This window comes from Pseudonaja textilis, chromosome 1 (assembly GCF_049901715.1).
Source record: "Pseudonaja textilis isolate UNSWEBS1 chromosome 1, rPseTex1.2, whole genome shotgun sequence".
In the NCBI taxonomy this organism is placed as follows: Eukaryota; Metazoa; Chordata; class Lepidosauria; order Squamata; family Elapidae; genus Pseudonaja; species Pseudonaja textilis.
Window position 1 is genome coordinate 159,983,228 of NC_141990.1, and position 24,517 is coordinate 160,007,744.

Consider the following 24,517-nt stretch of genomic DNA (forward strand, 5'->3'; position numbering starts at 1 on the left):
CCAGTTTGTACCAGCATCCCAAGGCCAGGTACCTTGAGAAAATATGTGGATTACCCCCAAACGCCTCAGCATTCTCAAAACATGCAACCAACACCTTCAGTAAAAGAACCCTTTGCTTTAATCGAATGGAGCCAAGGGTCTTTCTTTCCTAAGGGATCAGATTGGGGCAGGTCTGACATTTAGTTTTTGTTTAAAACTGTTTAGATTTACAGGAAGCGTTCATTCTATAAAGGTAAATATAGTGCTTTCTCTGAATAATGTAGAAACTAGTTTCTATTTAGGATGAATTAAAGAGAGAACTATCTTCTTTTAGAGCTGCCAAAATCTATGTATGAATAATCACTTGTAGTAAAAATGGATGGACAAATGGAAAAAGATTGAAAATGTTTAGTTCCAGCAATATATAGAATCTGTCCTTCCAAAAAGAAGTTGGTGACATTTTCCAAAAATAAATTTTAGTTGTCACTGGGCATTTAAATAAGCTTTGCCGTAATTTTGTCTGTAATATAATTCAGTTAATCAGAAATAACTGGCAGGACTACAAAGGTAAAGCAAAGGGAATGAACAAAAAAGATGTATATTCCAGGGAACTTTGGATGGAGAAGGTAATCTCCTGAATAGCTATTTTTTTAAGGTGTATATATAATAAGAGCTGCCATTTGCCTGCTCTGAGTGGCTACTTCTAGCAGAGCAAGCAGACACTATGGAAGAAATATAAGGAAGCCAATTTCTAGGGAACAAATTCACTCAGCAAATGGAGAGCTAACAGGGTTTTGACAATAAAATTCAGCATGGAAACTCAAGTATGAGATATCTAAGAAATTTCCATTTAAGGTAACAGCACAAAAGACAGAAGAGAAAATAACTGGAGGACACTGTGCAGATATGAGGTACAAAACCTATGGAACATTTTTCTTCTTATCTTGAAAGAATAAAGAATGCATATTCAGTAAATATAAACACATTATAGTATTCAAAAAAATGAATACAGTAAATATACCTGAGCTATAAATGAGGATAGAAGCCTTTAAGATTGTGATACAAATAGTCCTCGGCTTATAACAATTCATTTAGTGACAATTCCAAGTTACAACAGCACTAAAAAAAGTAAATTACGACTATTTTCCACATTTACGACCGTTGCAGCAACCCGTGACCATGCGACCAAAATTCAGATACTTGGCAAATGGCTCATATTTATGACGTTTGCAGTATCCCAGGTTTATGTGGTCACCTTTTGTGATCTTCTGATAAACAAAGTCAATGCGGAAGCCAGATTCACTTAACAATCATGTTACTAACGACTGCAGTGATTCACTTAATGACTGTTAAGAAAGGTCGTAAATTAACAAATGTCTTAGCTAGCAATAGAAATTTTGGGCTCAATTGTGGTCGTAAGTCAAGAACTACCTGTGTATGAGGTGACAAAAAAGAGCAAAACAGACGTATGGTCTCAATAAATAAGAATGAGAAACAGATTCAGAAGAAGGTTTACCAACTGGAACTCAAGGAAAGCTTTTATTTAAAGAAGAAACAAGGGGAATAACTAGAGCCCTACTGAATGTGAAATAAGATGAGTTGGTGTTACATTCCAGAGTTGGGGTGACAAAAATTTTGATGGTCAGTAACAGAATAACAGAGTTGGAAGGGACCTTGGAGGTCTTCTAGTCCAACCCCCTGCTTAGGCAGGAAATCCTACACCACCTCAGACAAATGGTTATCCAAACTCTTCTAAAAAACTTCCAGTGTTGGAACATTCACAACCTCTGGAGGCAAGTTGTTCCACTGATTAATTGTTCTGTCAGGAAATTTCTCCCTAGTTCTAGATTGCTTCTCTCCTTGATTAATTTCTACCCATTGCTTCTTGTCCTACCCTCAGATGCTTTGAAGAATAGCTTGACTCCCTCTTCTTTGTGGTAACCCTTGAGATATTGGAACACTGCTATCATGTCACCCCTAGTCCTTCTTTTCATTAAACTAGACACACCCAATTCCAGCAACTGTTCTTTATATGTTGCATTCTTTCTAGAGAAGGACTGTCAAACTTGAGGCATCATGCGCTGGCCATGCACACGCCCAGTTTAATGAAGGGGGAAAAAGTCATGATACGTCACGTGATGCTGCTGTGACGCCGTGAGTTTGACAACCCTGTTCTAGTGTCTCAAACATCTTTGTTACATTGTGGTGACCAAAACTGGATGCAGTATTCCAAGTGTGGCCTTACCAAGTATTAACACTTCACGTGATCTTGATTCTATCCCTGTGTTTATGCAGCCTAGAATTGTGTTGGCTTTTTTTGGCAGCTGCAGCACACTGTTGGCTCATATTTAAATGATTGTCCACTAGGACTTCGAAATCCTTCTCACAGTTACTACTATTGAGCGAGGTACCACATATACTGTACCTGTGCATTTTTTTTCCTGCCTAAATGTACAACCTTACTTTTTCATCATTGCATTTCATTTTGTTAGATAGCTCCCAATGTTCAAGTCTGTCAAGATCCTTTTGTATCTTAAGCCCATTTTCTGGAGTGTTGGCTATTTCTTCTGTACCTTAAGCCCATCTTCTGGAGTGCTGGCTATTTCTTCTGTATCTTAAGCCTAACTTCTGGAGTGTTGGCTATTCCTGCCAGCTTGGTGTCACTGGCAGATTTGATGAGTTCCCTATCTATCTTGTCCAAATCATTGATGAAAATGTTGAAGAGCACTGGGCCTAAAACAGAGCCTCGTGGAAACCCACTCCATACTTCCCTCCGTGTAGATGCAGTTCCATTGAGGACTACATGTTGAGTGTGGTTGGTTAACCAGTTAAAAATCCATCTGGTAGTGATGCTGTCTATACCACATTTTCTATCTTATCAAGTAGCAGGTTATGGTCTACTTTATCATAGGCAGGGAGAATGTTGCAGTGTCTCTGCAGTTGGTCATAAGGGTGAATGACTGCCATGGTGCTGGAACATTTGTAACTTTGGGACTATGTCGTAAGTACTTCTGGGGATGTCATAACTTTAAACCATCGCTAAGTGAGTTGTTGTAACTTGAGGACCAACTGTACTAGGAGAAAAGTCTGTCTAAACAATTGTATCTATATTTATATTTGATTTGGAGACCATATCTATGAAATAATTGTTGCCACTCATGTATTCCTCCCATATTAATACGGAGCTGCCCCTACACAAATGTGACATTCTGCTTGAATGAGCAAATATTGCCACATGAAATTTGATTTTTAGATTTGCGGATCAATTTACCGGTTTACTTGGATATGATTAGGAACACAGCTATTTGCTTAATTGATCAACAGGAAGCCAGATATTGCTGGCAGTTCCACGCGTTATGTTTTTGCTCATTAGATAGCATATAATAAAGAGCATAATGGATCTTCTGATGAGAAATGGCTGGCGAGTAACTTAAAATTGAATGTTTGCATCTCAACTCCCAAACAGCCATATTTAGATATGAAGAGAGAAATATATCAAACCAATCTTTTATGCTTCTTCAATTTCTGCCATTTATTAAGTACGCTCTCTGCTTAACCAGGCCCAATAAAGCAATGATGTTTTAAAAACCTTATTGTTTTAGGTCAGATTATATTAAATAATGGAACCATAAAAGTCCCAGAAATGAAGGAGAAAGATGGCCACTGACCAAAAAGTTTATCTCAATGATTTTACTAGCCTCCAGCAAATGCTTCTCATCTATGCAGGCCCTTTAAATCATTAAAGTTTGTGTGTTTCCATTATATTTTCATTTTTAATGTTCTGTTGTGCTATGTGTATTCATTGGTGATCCAGATTTTGGATAGTGCAAATATTCTTTTTATGGTGTGTCCTGTACATACACAACTTATTACAACCAGGATAAGGTATCATTCCAGTTTAGTACAAATTTTCTCTTGCTAAGTGAGACATTTGTTAAGTGAGTTTTGCCTCGTTTTATGATTTTCCTTGCCATAGTTGTTAAGTGAATCAATTGTTAAGTTAGTAATATGGTTGTTCAGTGAATCTGGCTTCCCCATTGACTATGCTTGTCAGAAGGTCACAAAAGGTGATCACATGACCCCGGGACTAGCAGAAATTTTGGGGTGTTTGGAGAACCGGCAAATACCACCTCTGACTGGAGATTTTGCAGTATCCTTCCCCTGCCACGCCCAAGAACCGGTAGTAAAAAAAATTGAATTCTATCACTGCATTGTACCTTCAAACAGTCACTAAATGAACTGTAATTTCTTTTGCCAAAGTCTTCATAATATATCTAAAACAATAGCAAGGGTATTCCCCACAAAAAGGGGCTCCTGTCACAAAGAGTCTTCAAACAAAAAATGGCTAAATCAGGGGTCTTCAAACCTGACAGCTGTAAGACTTGTGGACTTCAACTCCCAGAATTCCTCCTCCAGTCATGTTAGCTCAAATTTGCCAAAGCTGAAGACCTTTGGGCTAAATAAACATCATACTATGACTGCACATTTTATTGAATTCTCTCCTAAAGTAACTGAATTAAGATACATTAATAAAAAGTTTTGAGGTGAGAGCACAGAAGAAACACCTCCCCCCCAATTAATGGATCTTTCCAGACACTTAGCTATCATTTGAAGTTGCAACACATATATCCAGAGGGTATTAAAAACCCAAATTTACAATTCCAATGGTTACCCCACCACAGTCACATGACCGCACTTTGGACATTCAGCAACCAACCTGCACTTATGTCTGTTTCTACCATCATACATAGTTAACTGCTGCAGTTTATGATGGTTTTGCAAAAAACTGGCATTTCTGTTTTTCAGGAAAACTAGTCCATAGCTTAACAACTGCTACAAAAAGGTCCTAAAATTAGGTTAGTCATGTGATAGCAGTGATTGGTAGACTCCAGTACTGTTGCAACTTGAGCACTATCTGTACAAAGTTAATGCCATTTTTTCTGAATAAAACCAAATAGAAAATGCAGCCATTTGCCATTGCTCAATGCTGAAGATCAAAATGATCAGTCCAAAGTGAATCAGGCAAACTCCAAAGCTCTCAGTCAGTTTCTCAGCCAGCATTACATCAATACATTCTCACAGCAAAGGTGAAGCAGTTTGGTCTAGTGGTTAAGACACCACTAGAGATTATGAGTTCAAGTCCCTCCCCCCTTAGGTATGAAAACTAGCTGGATAACTTGGGGCCAGTCATTCTCTCAGCCCAACCCACCTCACAGGGTTGTTGTTGGAAGGAAAACAGGAAAAGGAAGTTGTGTTGGGTATGTTCACCACCTTGAATTATGTGTAAAAGTAGTAAGGAAGGATACAAACAAACAAACAAATAACCATAATGACTTGTAATACCATTGTCCTCAGACAATATACTATATATACAGACCGTCTTTGGTCTGATCTAAGTATAGTATATAAAATCATACATTGTAATGTACTACTTGTCAATGAATACTTCAGCTTCAACCATAACAATACAATAGATACAAACTCAAGGTTAACCGCACCAAACTTGATTACAGGAAATACAACTTCAGCAACAGAGTGGTCAATGTCTGGAATACTCTACCTGACTCTGTGGTTTCTTCCCCAAACCCCAAAAACTTTTAATCTTAGACTGTCTATTGACCTCACCCCTTTCCTAAGAGGTCTGTAGGGGGCATGCATAAGCACACCAACGTGCCTACTGTCCCTGTCCTGTTGTTTCTTTTATTTTTCTTATATGTACCCATTTCATGTATTCATAACTATGTATATACTTATACCTATTATCTTGTAAGCGATTGACAAATCAAAATAAATAAATAAAATAAAATAAATATATCAGGAGTTTGCTCCTAATTTGATGAGCATTTCTGGACCCTAACAGTGTGGAGGGTCCCCTAGTGTGGAGTAACTAAATAGCAATTATTTGCCATAGAACAGAACTTTCCCCAAAGCAGGAAACCTCATTTTATACATTACAGATTTCCCTTTGCATCTTTTAACACCTGTCAAATTCCAAATGTCCCACAATGATATTCTACTTGCCAGAAGATTTAACATTTTGATCTTGTTTGAAGTGTATGTGGAGGTGGGGGGAGAGTTAGAAGGAATTTTTAGCAAAAACTAGGAATCTCCCTGACAACAAAGCAGTACAGTGTCTAAACCCTTGTCCCCTAGGGCAGGCAAAAACTGGTGACCCACGGGCCAGATGCGTCACATGCAAGCCATGCACCCCAGATCAGGGGTGGGATTCAACCGGTGTTACTACCAGTTTGGTGTAATGTTTTGCGGGCGCATGTGCTGCGCGCACGTGTAAAAAAAAAATAAGCTGTGCCATCCGGATAGCTGAAAAATGCTGTGTGTGGGTACACGGCATTTGGAAAGCTTCTTTTTTCTTGCTTTTTTCAACCTCAGCTGTGCCGCGCAAAGCAGCTGAGGTTGAAAAGCAGGAAATAAAGGACAGGTAAGAGCCGGGGCGGGTAGGTGGGCCAAACAGCAGCAGACACAGAACTGGTTCAGTGTCTGCTGCTCTTCAGAGCTACCGGTTCTATAGAACCGGGCAGAACCGGTAGCATCCCACCCCTGCCCCAGCTCCACAAAAGCATAAAACATCGCAATACACCACCTGATGAAATCGTGTTTGATACCAGTGCTGTAGGGCCTTCCCATCACAGAACCTAAGAAATTAGTTAATAATGGATAAGAGAAGTTAGGTCATGGGTCCAAATCACACAAAATGTATTAAATATGATTTTTGTTTGTACATCTGTCATGCAGTATTCAGCATATTAAAATGTGGGTACTATACCATTCTTGTAATATAAACACATAGTATTCCCAAGAATGGCATTTTAGAGCTTTAACAGATCATTTTATATCCAATAAAAACATTGACATGACCATCAACTGACATTTTATCCATTCTTTTTAAGGAAAAGATCAATGCAAAGTTAATTTACACACCTAATTGGTTTTAGGATTAGCTTAGCTTTATATTCAACTTCAATGTCTATTTTCAATGGATCTGCATACAGAAAGATGGCTTAGATATCCATTTATAAATGGATGCAACATAGTCGTCTTTGCTCAAGTGCATAATTCAATGCAATGAAACATGCAAACTGTCCCTTGCCAGGGATTGCCAAGTCACCCTATAACTACAGCCGAAAAGATGTAGTTATTCACTTCTATTTAGTCTAGTCAGTAGTGTAAGTGAAGTACATTTAACCACTTAACTTTCTTTTATTTGCAGTGAGCATCTCTTTTGTCCTAAGCTATATACAGAGGCAGTTTCTACACTCACATAAACCATGTTCAGGACAATGTTTGCAATGTTTAGTAAAGCAGGCACATATTGAGACTGTGCCAACTAGGCCGGAGTCTTAGAAACCCTTTATCTTAGTTGATTTCTCTGCTGGTCAAAAGCGAATAGAAGAAATGAGTTCATGCGACTGACACTTCAACCCAAAATGCTTAAGATTCCCTCTGCCCAGTTAGGTAGTAACACGTAGCCTGTTCCTGGTTGTACTAGGATGGGAGACCAAGAGAAAATCTAGCAGTTCAGTCACGCAAGTCAAGTCAATGAAGAAAAACAAAATCCACAACACACAGGAAGGCAAAGACAAACCATTTCCACCTTGTTGCCAAGAAATCTACTTGTATGTGTCTCTAGAGCTGAGTTCCACTTGCAGCACATAATCAAAACAAAATGTTATTGAATTCTAATAAAATTTACTTTTAATCAGTGTTATTATGAGAGTAAAAAAGTACTGGATCTGCAGGCCATTTGCTCAGACTTATTGGATTTGGACAGATTTGCAAACACTTATTAGCTCTCAGTTTTCTGTTTGCCATTAAGTATTTCTGGCAGGCTAATGTATTTGCAAGACCAGTTTTCTTGTTTAATTCGTAAATAGGCATGGCCTTTCCAAGCACTCTGGCCAGTTTTCCAAAGCACTTGAGAATGACTTGTTTTCATCCTTTGCACTGATTAATCAGGAGATATTAGAAATGGCTGATACAATTAACATTTAAAGTAATAGTTAATTTATTATTATTATTTATTTCTGGAAAAGAAAAAGAGCAGAAAGGCTTAGTGTTCTTTCACCTGCCACTTTTCATTTCCTGGATATCCTTTGTAATTCCGCCCCCCCTTCTCTTTAGCTGAAATCTACTATGCAAAAAGGGGGTAATCCTTTTTTCTTTGATCCTAAAATGCTAGTTGCCAAATTGCAATTGGTGCGAGGATTTCAGAGTTAGCCTCGGTTCCCGAGGAAAAAAGACCCGAAAGGTGCAGGCAGGGCCTCTACTACAAAGGTTCCTTGCCTGTCACCTATTTTCAGTCACAGAGCCTTACCTTCGTTCGATCCCCCGCGTCTAGGTTCTTGCCCGCTCGACGGTCAGTTCTGCTGGGCAAACGTCTTTAACAAACAGCACCTGAACTTCGCATGGGCTGATTCTCTTTCTTGCCTGGTGATAGCTCTGTTGGCTAGGTATTGCCCAGACCTCTGCCTCTTTTCTGCTGCAAAGCCTGTTAAAACACACACACGCACACAAAAAGTCTCTGTCACATGCTTTCCACACTAGATTTCTCCGATGTTCTCTTCTAGCCTGGAGCTCCCCAGAACTAACCTCTAATCGGGCACAGCGATCACATGGTCCGATTAGCACTTGACTCCGGGCGAACTTCCTGCAGAGCTGCCTCTTTCTTGCAGAGACGGCGGCAGGAGGGCCCGGCTCTGCGGTTAATCAGCTGCCCGATATTGTACGTTTCTCCCCCCCTCCCCCAAATGCCGGTGGGCATAGCTAGGTGGCAAGTCGTTTTGCACAAAACGATTGTGAACGTTGCAGAGGTTGTATGTCTGATCCAAATGGGACTTTTAATTAGTGCCTTGCAAAAGAAACAAGGAGCATTTTCTTGTTTTACAACTCGAAAAAGCAATACGATTGAGCCTGCCAAAGGCCATGGGTCATGATGGTTACTAAAACCTTGTATTCAGAGACGTTGCAGTTCTGAATATAAATTGGTGGAACAAAGCAACAGAGGAGACCAGTCCTTCATGCCTTGCTTCAGTTTTTGGAAGTATCCAGTTGCCCCACATTGAAAACAGGATGCTGGGTGAGATGAATCTTGGACTTTTTTTTGCACCAACTTCTGTCCTTAAAATATACATACAGCAAGGCAACTAAAACCAGTTGCCAGATTGTTCCCATACAAGTGACACACTGCTCAGGTTTCTTTGGATGTAAAGGTATGGGAAATTACCTTCCCCAATATTATTCTGCAACTTTCTTTTGAATAAGTAATCAGGATCATTAACACAGACATTGCATTGATTTATCTTTAGAATGAAATCAAACCCTGCGCTTCAAATATGTCTGATTTGAAGCGCAGGATCTGATTTCATTCTAAAGAGGGAGGGAGGGAACAGGAATTTCACAATACTTTGAACTGACTATTCCTTAGATTTTTTTGAAGAGTTAAGAAAGAGAAGCAGAGGAGCTTTAAATTAGTTTTTTTTTTCCTTTAAAGATGTGCTTGGGGTTGGGCAACAGAAGAACTAACTTTTGTTATAGTAAGCAAAAGAATGTGGAATTCCGAGTCTGTATGCTCTGGGCTTCCTTGACAATAGCGTTTCTTCTTTATTCATCAAACTATTTCCGTCCTTGAACAAATAAAAAATATACAAAATGATTTCATTGTTGGAATGCCTTCGTGCTAGTAGCACTTGGCTTCAGAAGAGGAAGTTCTGTGTAGGTAGTACACTGAATTTCTTTGGTGTCACTCTCATATTCATTGTTGTGCAAAGCTTGTTTGGAACATATTAATCCAGACATATGCAACATATGGAGTGTTGTAACACAGTTGGTTTTTAGTTTAATTTTTCAGTCCCAAACAATAACACCTAGCCAGCCTACATAAATATATCATGGAGGAGGCCCCTTGGGGCAACTGAGTTAATCCCCTGCCCAGTACAGAAATCTAAGAGATGAGCACCTACGGAGACCAGTTTTGGCTGGAAACTCTCCATTGAAAGAGCTTAGCAGTTTTAACATCATTTGTTTGGCCAAATGGCTCAGTATCAAGAGGCTTTCTGTAATGTTCAGCAAAATTAAACTGCCTATAACCTGAGCCTGTAAGCCTTGTTTTTTGCCTTCTAGGTACAGAAGGCAAATGGGAATACATCCCTGTAGTACTTCTTCAGAAAATATAAAGAGTGCTGGAATTTTAATCTTTTCTCCCCCACGCTAAACTTACTCTGTACCTTCACCCTTTCCTCTTAACAGTGTTTTATATAATATAGTAGTAGAATATTTTCATGTACTTATTTTTAAATTAAGCCTTTATTTTCACCTAAGAGAGATGGTAGCAAGGTACTAGGTGAGCAGCCCTGAGGACTCCCTCCATTCAGCAGAGGTTAAGTACATTACGATCAGCCACTGCTATTGAATGCCCACTAAACAGTCACTCGTTTCCCTTCTCACATCATTCCATACAAGGAACTTTCTTTCTTCCTTGCCAGGGCCTCTAAATCTTATCTAAAAGAAGAACTGTCCTTAGAATGTACACCTCATCTCAGTTTTCTGGGTAAACTATTTTAACTATCTGTGAACAATGAAGCATGAGAAGGTTCACAAAGAAGAGGGGGACAACTTATTCTCCAAAGCACCAGAGGGGCAGGACAAGAAACAATGGATGGAAACTAATCGAGAAGAGGGGAACAACCGAGAACTGGGGGAAAACTTCCTAACAGTGCAAATGGCTTGTCTTCAGAATTTGTGAGTGCTTCACCACTGGAGGTTTTTAAGAAAAGACTGGACAGCCACTTGTCTCAATTAGTATAGGGCCATGATGGCGAACCTATGGCACGCGTGCTACAGGTGGCACACAGAGCCATTTGTGTTGGCACGCAAGCTGCAGGCAAACTTACCTCACTAGGCATGCGCGTGCCTCACAGCTGATTTTTGGCAGGTTTGAGGCCTTTTTTGGCCTCCCAAAGACTTGAGGAGGGCTTCTGCAGGCTTTGCAGGCTGAAAACTAGTCCCGTTTCACCACTTCCTGTTTTTCCAAAAATATTGGAAATGATGAAACGGGGATAGTTTTCAGCCTACAAAGCCTACAGAAGCCTTCCTCAAGCCTTTGGGAGGCCAAAAAAGGCCTCAAACCCACTGAAAATCAGCTGTGAGGTGTAGTGCTGGTAAGGGGCGGCGGGGATGGGGATTACGCATGCATGCATAGGAGGCGTGGGGGGCGTGCACTGCCTTCTGGGTGCTGGCATGCAAGTGCAAGCGTGCAAGCGCACGCACAAGTTTTGGCACAGGAGCCCAAAAAGGTTAGACACCACTGGCATAGGGTCTCCTGCTTGAGCAGGGGTTGGACTACAAGGCTTCCAAGGTCCCTTGCAGCTCTATTCTGGTTGATTGAAATCCCAAAGAAAACAAAATGAGACATGGTATCTGAATCTTTATAAAACTACTGAAATAAAATATTCTAATACTATATTATATAAAATACTCTTATATTCCTTGTAGCCTTTCTTTTCCATATTCCTATTCGTTGCCTTCTTCTGAAACTGTCCAGTTCAACTCCCCACTTCTGAAAATGCAGTGCCTAGAACTGAACATAGATCTCTACGAGGTAGTGTAGAGTAATGTGGTTGTAGCCTTATTCATATGATCAAAAAGAGGGGTTTCTGCCTATAGAAATCAGAATGGGCCTATGCCTTCTGATACTTTGTGCTTGTGTAATCCTACCCAAGTACCAATCATAGCAGCAGATACGTTGATAAAGACTTGGTAAAGTAACGGCATACAGTTCGACATGTGGAGACTCTCTGTCTGGTCCCTTAAAGGGCAATATCTAGTATCAAAGGCAGGGCTTGTACACAAGGCATGCGAGAAAGTAGGTTTCTTAACAAAAATGAAGAAGAAGCTTGTTACTTTGTAGGTGTGGAAAGAGATTGGCTTGTTGATTCAGATTACAGTTAGATTGGTGATGCACAGATTTTCAATCTCAGAATTCTCTCCATATTTAGTGCTGGCTGCTGCTTGTTCCTGTGTTTTATATTGTGTGAAGATGAAGTGGGATGGGATTTTTAAATCCAGGCTCCTGCATTTAGTTGTGTGGAATTCGATTTGGCTGGTTTCATTACTATTCAATTATATTCCAATAATTTGAGATTTACGCTATAACTTTCTTTTTTAATCATTTGCAGATTTGACTTCTATTCCATTTTTTCACTCTTAGGAAACAGAAATCACTCAGTATCTATCAGACCTAAATTTTACTACTTTACAAACTTATAAAATGCTTTCCTGAAAGCACATAATATTTCACTGAGATAAGAAAGAAGTATTCAGATTACTTTAATTTAGGATTTATTATCACTACTTGGATATGTATTTTGAAAATAACAACAACAATAATAATAATAATAATAATTGGTGCCACAGTGATTAGAATATAGTATTGCAGGCAAACAGCTATTCACAGTCTGAAGTTCAAACCTGACAGGGCTCAAGGTTGACTCAGACTTCCATCCCTGCAAGGTCAGTAAAATGAGGAGCCAGAATGTTGGGGAAAATCTGGTGACATTATAAACTGCCCAGAGAGTGGTATAAAGCACTATGGAGCAGTGTATAAGTTTAAGTGCTATTTCTATTGTTATGGTCAGTTGCATAGTCAGTCAGATGTTTGGACTGCATTTGGCATTTTTATCAATGTATCAATTTTATCAACAATTATTATGTCTGGGGTTTATGTGGCAAGTGTCTGTCTGTTTGAATTTTAAAGTTCCACAGCACTTTAGCGTTTTCATTTGCTATGACTTTCTATTTTATGGTTGCACAATTTTTGCTTGTAGGAAAATGGTATTTGTTGCATATTTTCCAATGCGCTATTCTTGCTACTTCATCACCCCCATTGTTTGTAGTCAGTCTGTGTGATCTTGCAGCTGCTAACCAAGTGATCCACTGTTTCTTCAGCTTCTTTGCAGAGATAGTACTTGCTGTTTGTTGCTGTCTTCTCAGTTCTGGCGTTGTATTCATTTATTCTTAAGATTTGGCCTTGTACACCCACTATTAGCCCCTTTGCCTCTTTCTTCAATTTTCTTGCTCTTAGCCATTGCAAAATCTTGTTGTTATTTGCTTTGCCTGCTATTTTTTTTTAATGTACTGGCTATGTAATAATACTTTGTCTTCCCACGTCTCTTTTCTGTTTTTTATTTGGTCTTTTCTGTAGTCAGTTTGGTCTCTCCAACATTGAGTAGGCCTTCCTGATATATTGGTTTCAATGCATCTTCTTCACTATCTAAGCTTATTAATTGGTTGTTCTACTTTGTGTTTATGTGGGGAGGATGTCAAGAGGGCAATCAGAGAGAAGCTCTTTAATGTACAAATCAAAATGGTGTGGCTTCAATAATGCTTAACTTTTTGACTGTTCCCACAAGGACACTGGTATTTCTACATTTGTTCTGACACACTGTTTTCAGATTCACATCTTCTCTGTGGATAAGAATCTTTTTGATGATAATGGGATGGCACAGGTTTACTATTTTAATGGCGTATTGTATGTGTTCTTTTCTTAGCTTGCTTCAGTTTGCATTCATTTTGGGTTTTTTTCTCAGTATAGAACATTGACATGTTTACCATTGACAGAGACAAAAAATTGCATTGTGTACTGTATGATTATGAAAGTATTCTGTTTTTCTATGTTCTTATTGTGGAAAGTAAGTTAAGTAAGTAAGTGAGCCATTTTAAGTTCTAAAATATCCACAATGTGTGTATTAGTTGAGTTGTAGTCTGATTGATATATCTGATAGGTTTCACACATCTGGAGAAGATTATAGGATCTAAGCAACCTATAAAATATAGTATACACCCACCAGAATTTAATGTTTAATGTAATGAAGGGAGTTTCCTGTTTGTGTTTTAAATAACTGTTGCAGAACATTTTGGGAGAATGAAAAGTAACTGCAAAAAAGATAACCAAAATTCTTTTTGGCTCTTACAATCTGGCATTTCTTGTTTTTGCCAGCTCACAAATACATGTAACTTAGAAGATAAATATGTGCTCTTCAGTTAATAGAATAGGAAGCATTTAGATGTTCATGTGATTTGAACAAGATCCTCTTTGTATTTAATAATTTATCGTTAGTCATAAACTGAATCAAATCCGTTATGATTTGAGTTAGCAAAGAGTCCCATGATCTAAAACCAAATTAGACAAGACACGAGAGATCTATTATCTGAATGCCAAACATTTCTGTTTTTTTTCTTTTCTCCCCCAGCTTTAGAGCATTTTCACAATAGGGATTCTACTGTGGCAAACTTTGGGAAATGCTAGGTATGGTATATGTATATATACATATACTGTCCTAGACAATGATAGTTGTTTAGGCATAAATATCTGTGAGGTATTCAGTTACTGGCTGACAAGGGCATTCTGATAACTATCTGCTTTTTAACCAGAAAAATCAGGTGCCAACTAATTGATGGTTCTTTGTAGACTCAAAACATATAAACATATCCTGAAGTCTAAATTCAATGTTATCAACCTTGACAATTTTTAACGTGCTGGGAGTTGAAGTCCACAATCTTAAATTTGACAAGTCTGAAAAACATTGTCTTAATTGATCTGAAAATAGTAAGAATGGACCAGATAAATCTCAATCTGCATATTAAATAGGTGCCAAGGCTCTGACTAATGAACCCAAGCAAACCAGAACTCTTGAGACTTGATTCTTTCTCAAAGGTCTTTTTTAATGAGTACATCATATCAGCACAGTTTCAGTGGAAAACCAAATCTAAATTAAACTAGGAAATAACCCCATCCCCAAGTGTCACAGGTCCCATTGGCCAATTGGTGGGCTCTTCAGGCACTCCTTCTGCAACCTTATCTGTTGCCAGTAGAGATGACCTGCTGGTTCTCATGAGAAAGCGCTTTGTTGTGTCTAGTAATGCATTCCAACCTCCTTCTCTCCTTCCCATCTGTGTGGCAACTGAGAAAAAGAAAGATGGCTGCGACCAGGTTCATTCTGAAGTTGACGATAGGGTTCATAAGAGTGAGAAAGGCTGATCATTGGAATGCTTCTCAAATTGTTATGGTTTGAAGGAATTTTAAAATGAAATAACCCAGCATAGAAGTCTGGAACATTCAAGACAATGTGGAACACCTGGTTTGTTTCAAATTTTAGAGCACTGCACACCAGAACAACTAGACACAAGAACAGTTTTTTTCCGAAAGCCATCACTCTGCTAAACAAATAATTCCCTCAACACTGTTCAACTATTTACAAAGTATACACTACTATTACTGTTAATCTTCTCACCACTCCTTATCACCCATCCCCTCCCACTTGTGATTGTAGGACTATAACTTTGTTGCTTGTATCCTTACGATTTATATTGACTGTTTCCTAGTATGATTTGATTGTTGATTGTACCCTATGACTATCATTAAGTGTTGTACGTTATGATTCTTGATTCTTAATGAATGTACCTTTTCTTTATGTATATTGAGAGTATTTACACCAAGACAAATTCCTTGTGTGTCCAATCACACTTGGCCAATAAAGTTTTCTATTCTATTCTATTCTATTCTATTCTATTCTATTCTATTCTATTCTATTCTAAACTTCAGACCAGGAGTGTTAAACTCGCATCATCACATTATTGTTACATTACATATCATGACTTTTTGCCCTCCACTAAATCGGGGGTGGGCGTGGCCAGTGCATCCAGCCCATGGGCTGCTAATTTAACACCACTGCTTTAGACTATACTTAAAAATACTGGATGTTCCGAACTCTTAAAACGACCACCCAATTTACTTTGTACCTACTAGCATTTAAGGTGCAATTGGCTTTAAATGTGGAAATAATCTTCAGCCACTAACACTAGGGGTTGTTGATACTCCTTTCTTCTATTATTTTTTTTATTGTCAACTTTTAAAGTAAATTGGGGAGAAAATATGGATAAAAGTTTTACATTTAGGAAGAAAAATGGAAGAAGATCACATCACTAAACTGGCTTCTACTAGGATCTTCAAGATTATTTGCCCTGAGAATAGAATGTTACCAGTTTCACGCTTCAGAGTTTCTCAAAACGTCGACTCAGCATCACATTGGCTGGCTAGGGGACTGGTCATGGGGGGAGGTATTGGGAATTGGAAAGAATAGCTTTGTGTTTTGTGTGGGAACATCAGATTCCCGTCAGATTGTGCTGCAACCAGTTTCTTTCACTAAAAGTTTCATTGCTTCAGCTAAATGGAGTCATGAGTCCTAAGAGAGCAAACTGGGGCAGGCCTGACAGCTATTACTCCAGGAAGAGGTTTGATAAATAAGAGGAGAACAGATCCTTTTTACTTATGGCATCAACCCTCTGGAATACCTTCCTTAAGGCATACCTACATTTTATTTTACCCAGGACTTTGAAGAAATCTTCAAAAAAGACTGAACCAAGGGTTATTTATCCTCCTGCCAGTAAACTGGTATTTGCATTTGTTTTTTTTGCTCTGGTGGTTTGTTGTTTAAATCTGTTTTACCAGCCATTGTGAATTCCCAATAAAATATTATAACATAAATGTAAAATAATTAGTAGGGAAATATATATTATGCAATAATGCAAGTGCTCCTAGCAAAGTCACATAAGGAGAATCCAATTTCTGTTTCCAAATGTGTGGGTAGTTGATCATTGATCTGCCCATTAAGTTTCCATTTATCTGGCCTGTGTCTGGAAACAAGCTGTTTTTTTGGCTACTACAGCTTTTCCGTTGCTCAGTTTGCTGGAACTGCTATGCTACTGGCTGAAGATGAGCAAGGTTACTTAGCAATAAGGTATAAATCTAACAAATACAATAAAGTAGTAAAGAAAGATATTTTTCACTAGTTCTTCCCTTTACTGCAGGATCTGATAAATTCAGATATTTATTTAGATATAATAATAAGTATCTAATATATATCAGTGTTTCTCAACCTTGACGACTTTAAGAGATGTAGACTTAATAATTCATAGGGTTAAGTTATTTGGTGCAGTAAATAGCAATAAATCTCTAGAGTTCTGGAGGTCAAAGATAGGTAGGTCCGTGTGGAATGCAGAGTTGCTCTGCTGGTTCTGCAGGAATCAGAGGTGGTGGTGAGAGTTCCCTTGGTTTGGGACATTCTAAGACAGGAGGGGCAGGAAGGTCAGTTATGTTTTGGACTGTTTTCAGACACTCAAAACAAAATCAACTCTCTTCTGAAAAAAGGAGGAGACTGGTCATGCTAATTTCTGCTCTCTGAGCATGTCTTTGTAAATATAAAATGTATTTATCTTAACAACAACAAAAAAGTGGCAAAAATGAGACAAAACAGAGCATGAGAAAAACAACAACCTTCCCCAACAACAACCAATTTAACAAAACCAATACAAATGTAAAATTCTATCAATACATCTGCAGGAAACAATCTGTGACTTCAATTTTCCTTTTCATGCAAAATTTAATCCAATTAATAAAAACCTCCTTAAGAGTTCTTGTTACTTAAGACAAGAACATTAAAACAAATCTTGCTTAGATTTATAGTATTGGGCTCCTTTTCAGGTTTATTTTAAGGCAGTTCTTGTTATGTGTCTTTGTAGTTCTTCAGGGTCTTGTGAGAGGAGAACATAATTTGCAAACGTAAATGATTTAAAAAGGCACAATTGATTTTTATTCCATTTTTTCCCTAGCATAGTTTGCCAAATGCTTCTTCAAGGCAGGCTGAGAAAAGGATAGATAATATTGTATCACCTTGTTGTAAACCTCATTTAGTTGATTTCCACTTTAAGATCATTAAAGCAAATTGTGCCATTGTTTTTTCATCTATTGATTGTAATAAGTTTGTGTAAGCAGTGTCTATGCCTTGGTTGAGCAATACATTATTGCTTGCTAGAATACTGAGTCAAACACATTTTTGTAAATGAAAGACATTGGTGTACTCATTGTGCCTTTCAATGACTTACTGAACAACCTGGATGTGATCCATTGTATTGAAGCCATTTCTGAACCCTGCCTGCTCCTTTGGCTGTACATCATCTAATGTTCTCAATATTCTTTTAGCTATTATCTTGGTGAAAAACTTGTAGATGACTGAAAACGGGCTTATTGGGCGATAGTTCTTTAAATCATCTTGGGCCCCTTTCTTATGTATAAGAATCTCTTCAGCATTTTTTTCATGCATCAGGATTTTTTTCTGAGCTATCTCAAGTATAGTTTTGCTAATATCTTGTATAAACTATGACTGCCAGATTTCAGCATTTCACCCATAACATGGTCATTTCCTGAAGCTTTATTATTTTTCATTGATTTTATGGTACTTGATACTTCCTCCACTAAGATATGTGGCATTTCCTCTTTCCTGGGTGTTGTTACTTTTGAGTGATCTTGATCTATGTGTAGCTCTGAATAGAATTTTTCAATTAGGTTAAACATTTCCTATCTCGTTCTACCCACAGAACTATCTTCATGCTTTAATGCAGAAATCTTTTTTGCATTTAATAAGCTTCTATTTTGCTCTATTAATCCCTTTATTTTCTTCAATTGCCTTTTTTACAAGCTTCATGTTAAACTGATGTATTTCTTCTTAGATAATGTTTTCTTATGGTGTTTCAAAGTTCAATGTATTCCACATTATTAGTGAAACTCCACCATTTTTCATTGTCCATCATTTTTTCATTAGAGCAATAGTTTCATCAGATATTTTTGACTGTACAAAGTGTTTTTCCAGCAGTGCTATAGATGTAGCAGATTCAAGGATATTATTTATTCATTTTAGGCCTAACTCAAAATTCTAACAGCTTATCACTATTTTTATTTTTTATTAGGTCTTTATCATTTTTATATGCTCTTTTCAACAGCTCATACCATTCTATGATTACTTTCAAACGATTGATGACTGTACAATTGCAGAACATAGTTTTATCACTTGACATGATATAGTCAATTTCACTTGTGTACTCAGATGGATTATTCAATGTCTATTTTCTACTAGTTTTATTCCTTGTAAAATAGTTCATGATATAAAGTTTCTATCTTTCATTCACCACTTCCATATGGGTCAGTCACTTTTTTCAGGTATTTTTCTTCCTATTCTTGCATTAAAGTCACCCATTAGTATTTTGTATCGGCATTTTTCTTTGTCTTGAAGATGGTCCACACCATTGTAAAACTCTTCAACCTCCTCATCACTATAACTTGTTGTTGGTACATAACCTTGGATGATTTGAAGCATGTATTGTTTGTTCAGTTGTATGATGCATTGGGCTACTCTGTCTGATATACTTTCAAATTTTACTACAGAGTCTTTCAGCTTTTAATTGATGAAAAAACCCAACTCTGCCACATAGTCCATCTTTGGTACCTCTAGTGTATAGTAGATGCCTAGTCCAACCAAGTTTAACTAAATTTTTATTTTTTTGTTGTGTTTCACATAATCCAATGATATCTCAATGTATATTGTTGAGTTGAATAAGCAATTGTTCTAGTCGAGCATTCATTTTCATTGACTGACCATTCCTAAATCCAAAGGCAGCCTGATTTAACCCAATGATTCTTAGCCCCTTCTCCCTTGGACTGTGATGGCGAACCTATGGCACATGTGCGTTGCATTATGGGTGCAGGCATGTATGCGTGTGTGCGCACTTTTGGCACGTGATGACCAAAAGGTTAGCCATCACTGCCGGGGGAACGAGAACTGTTTTTTAGCTCAAAATCTGTTTTAAAATGCTCTCTCTGTGAGAGAAATAGGCAGAGCTGGGGGGAGGGGGAGGAGTCAAGGAGGGAGTTAGTGTAGAATCTTTATATAGAAGAGAGCAAGGTCTGACCCTCCTCTCCCCCCCGTCCTTGCAAATGCTGTTGAACCTTATCTAATCTAGCCCAGGTGCAAACTGCCTGTCTGGAAAGATTCTTCTGAAATAGGCATTGAGTAATATAAAGTAGCTAATTTGAATTCTTCACATATGTGTCTGGTTGTTTGACATTGCCTCATTTTATCCCATGGTATTTACATTGGGGGAGTTAAAAATTATGGTTAAATCAATACATTTAAGTGTTTTATTTGTTTAAGGGATACTCAGATTTTTTTAAAACTTTGTGATAAAAACAATATGACTATGGAAAAAGACCGGAGGCATACGTATCAAAAGAAAGGGTTCTGACTAAATTCAAAGTTTAAAATTCAGTCTGTTTTGTCATAACATGCTACAGAGTTAGGATTGGCATCTCTATTCACTGACAAGCTCTCTCTCTCTTTCTAGGAAGTACTCATTCTCTTATCCAGACTTGAGAGAGTAAGCCTACTTATTGAATTTGGCTAGGGGAGGTGAGTAAAAAGTTCATTAAAAAGTATTTTCCACATTTCTAATATTTTCGTGTAAAGGAAGTAGAAAAAACAAGATTTGAGGTGGAAATGGGGAATGACCAAAACTGAAAGGTTCATGAATTACTAGATAAAACAACTTCTCAATACAAATCTGTTATTGAAAACTGTATCCTACTCCAAATTCAATACTTTCTGATTGCATTAGGTAATGCCTCATTTTTTCCAGCCTGGATTTGATGATTAACTACTGCTGGTATGGAATTATGTAACAGATGATGTTTGCCAAAAGGAAAGATTCAGGATTAACCATTTTAATCTCCGAACTCACATCATTGGCATCATTCCTTTCATTAAAGTGTAAGTAACTAGAAAGCTCAGGACTATATTGGTTGGAAACATGCAGAAAAGGCCTTCATCCTGTAGTGGATAGACAATGGCTAAGATGATGATGATGATGATGATGATGATGAAATTATTTCTGTCATTTTTTTCATCTGTATCATTCTACTGTTTGTATTAAAAGTAGAACATGCCAAAAGTGAAATACAGAAATACAAAATGTAATTTTAATAATACCGTTTCCTGCCTACATAGTGTACAGATGTGTGGCTAGAAGAGATTCAGCCCTTCTTTGGGAGTTAGACCAATCCCCTAAAAGATAAATAAAAATAAAGCTCTTTTTTTTTAAAAAAAGGAAGAAAATATAACATATAAAAGTCTTCTAAGATTATGAAAATGTATGGTATAAGTGGGCAGCCAAGCCATCCCCTCATATTTACTTACAGACAGCAATACATGGCAGATATGATCTTGTTGATGACCCTCACTCTGTCAAGGACCTTGGAGTTCTCATATTGAATGACCTAAGCGCCAAAGTTCACTGCAAAAGTATTGCCAAAAAGGCTTTAAGAGTTGTAAATTTAATTTTACGAAGCTTCTCCTCTGGTAATACTGATTTGCAAACTAGGGCATTCAAAACTTTTGCTAGACCAATACTTGAATTCAGCTCTGCTGTCTGGAATCCGCACTAACATAAATACAGTTGAGCGAGTCCAGAAGTATTTTACCAGAAGAGTTCCTCTGTTCACAACAGAATACCCTACACCACCAGACTTGAGATTCTAGGCTTGAACTATGCCGGTTAAGATTGGACTTAAGCATAGTACATAAAATCATATGTTACGTCTTACAAGTTAATGAATATTTCAGCTTTAGCCACAACAACACAAGAGCACACAACAGATATAAACTTAATGTAAACCACTCAAAACTTGATTGCAGGAAGTACGATTTCAGCAACAGAGTGGTCAATATCTGGAACTCACTACCCGATTCTGTTGTTACTTGCTCAAACCCCCACTCCTTTACCCTCAAACCCTCTATTGACCGCACCCCATTCCTAAGAGGTCTGTAAGGGACGTGCATAAGTGTACAATCATGCCTACCATCCCTGTCCTATTGTCCCCAATTATTAGTTCCTATTTCTTATATTTAAAATTATGTTTATTCTTATTTCTATTGAAAGCTTTTGACAAAATAACTAAATAAACATAAATAAGTAATACAAGATCTCCACTTAAAACCATTCATTTAGAGACTATTCCAAGTTACAGTGGCACTGAAAAAAGTGACTATGACCATTTTTTAAAAGTTGCAACTGTTGTAGCATCCCCTTGGTCATGTGATCAAAAAGCAGACACTTGGCAATTGGCTTATATTTATGACAGCTGCATTGTCCCGAGATTATGATATGATCACCTTTTGTGACCTTTTGACAAGTAAAATCAATGGGGAATCGAGATTCTCTTGCTACTGTGCTACTAACACCTACAGTGATTCACTTAACAATTGTGGCAAGAAAGATGGTAAAATGGGGCAAAATTCCCTTAACAACTGCCTTGCTTAGTAACAGAAAGTTTCGGCTCATTTGTCATAATTTGAGGTCTATCTGTATTTGCCTTTCAGTGTATGCTCTTTTGACTGAGATAGAGTATACATCACCATGTACTCTGAGATTTAAAATACTGCTCAGGAGAAAAATGGTTTTTTTTAATTGTCTATTTAATGGGGCTGACAATTGAGAACCAAAGTTGAGAAGAGAAACAAGATCTACTCCATCTCCCCAGCACTGCCAGAATTAACTAGTTGGAATCATTAGGGATCTGGAGAGGAAGTCCAAAATTGAGGCAAAGGAAAATATTTTCAAGAAAACAGCTGTATTTGAAAGTGAAGACAAAATAATGTTTTTTTAGATTTATTTTTATTTTGACTACTTGTGTTTAAACTCTTAATATTTACCTCTGCTATTTATGTTCTGTGTAGAATCTAAGTAACTGTATGTTTTATGCAACTGGTAATGTTTTTACAACAGAATTTCTATATTAGTAACAGGCAGGTATATGGTTTTTTTTTAAAGTTTTTCTTTTTCTTTTGTAGGAGAGGTCCTTTTAAATGATAACCCATGGTATGAAAAAAACCCTATAGGTTTTATCTTCTTTGCTGGAAGATATGTGCTTGCTTATAAATACTTACATCCCAAAAGGAATTTTTCAAATCCTTAATTGACTTTAAAAAATACATTGGCTTTTATTTAATCTCTTATGGAATTATTATATTTCCCAAAATATAGAAAGTAGATTTCCTTTTTTTAATTTTTATTCATAAATATTTTGAATACAGTGTATTGTCAGGGCAAATTACAAATAAGCTAACATAAAGATAAATTTTGTTAAAATTATTCTGTTGCATCATTGCTATTGTTATTAGTATATGTATTACTATTTCTTTTTTTCCCTTTGTTTTTCCTCTGTAAGTGATATGCCCTGAAGATTGATTTCCTAATCACACCTCTCAGAACTATGGAATAATGAAGAGTGCTACAGAATTTATTTAAATTTTCCCCATTTTTGGTAACCTGCCCCCATCTATTTTCTGCCTCCCGAGTCCCAGCTAATCGGCTGGGTCTTCTTTCATTGCCCTGCACAGGAGAACGGAGCTGGAAAGCAGGTTAGTGAGGTGGGGTGGGAATAGGGATTTTGCAGTAATGCCACACCCACCAAACCACACCCACAGAACCGGTAGTAAAAAAATTTGAATCCCACTACTGCACGAAACCCACATATTGTATATATATACAATTTACATCAGCTTTGGGCAGCGTGATCTAAGGTCAAAGATGCTGGGAGAGACAGTAAATGGCATCTAGGAAACAACGGTTTATGGAAGGCTGGTCTAACAGCTTTCAAAAACTATGTTGTTGTTGAGGCTCTCACGCTCACTCTTCCTGAAGTCACATCTGACCTGCTTTCTTCAGCATCAGTATAGAAGATTTATCAAAATGGTCATCAAGATAGTATTGTGGGTCTGTTAAGATGACTGCATGTGGGGAAAAATGTTATTGCCACTGAAAGCAATGCCATCCCTACCACTACCCCAAATCTAAATATGCCCTAGTGAATATTTAGCACCTGAATACTTAAAATAAAATGTGCCTCATTGGGAGTTCCGGTTTGTCAGGCTTCGGAGGCGCAGGAATTCATGCTTGTGCGCGATCCCTGCCACGCTCGCTGCCAGAGTGCCTTCGATCCAGTTGGATTGGGAGGCTATAGTTATACTGTAGGGATAACTGAAGAGAGGGGAGATCTGGGCAGGGGTCTGGGGGCATCGCAACCCCCTTCCCCAGCTGGCTTAACTCCCTTTTCCAAAGGTGGTGGAGCGGCGGTCAGCAATGGCTACCACAAAGAACCTCTCAACTGGACAAGTTTTGTGCAGGAGGAAGTTGAGAAAGTGAAAGCTTTTGGCTGAACCGGGACGACAAGCAGCATCTGAATACCCTGGAACTTTGGCTCTTTAAGTGATACATTGTTCCCAAGAGGATTGCAAAGCTGCGGTTGAAAGTGAAAGTGAAAGCTTTTTTTTTCTCCTCACTTTCCTTCCCTACGGAGACAGCAGATGGAAATCGGAAATACCCGCTTTGGCAGTAGAAGGTACTAATTTTGAAAATTAAAGCCAAGGGGACATTAGATTTCTAAACACTGGCATTTAAAAATTAAAATCTTTTGCTATAAGTGGGAAGGAAGAGAGGTAAATGATTTATACCAAGATTTGTTGAAGGAGACTGCTTGGAGCTTATAAGATCAGAGATTAAATTGCAATAAAACTTCCAAAAATTACCTTGGAATTGTGTAATTGAATTGTACCCCAGGAAGAGAAAGTATTAAAAGAAG

General features: G+C 37.8%; 1 protein-coding gene across 10 annotated transcripts in view; it reads right to left on the bottom strand.

The window, feature by feature from the left end:
- MLPH (melanophilin) overlaps positions 1-8,616 on the bottom strand; it is a 71,940-nt gene extending 63,324 nt beyond the window's left edge. For 6 of the 10 annotated variants that reach the window (XM_087919545.1, XM_087919543.1, XM_087919539.1 and 3 more), the window contains exon 1: positions 8,312-8,616. The gene's annotated coding sequence lies outside the window, so the exon portion shown is untranslated. The remainder of the gene's footprint in view (positions 1-8,311) is intronic. The other 4 variants (XM_087919544.1, XM_087919542.1, XM_087919541.1 and 1 more) reach the window with 1 other exon arrangement.
- Between the last annotated feature and the right edge of the window lie 15,901 nt (positions 8,617-24,517).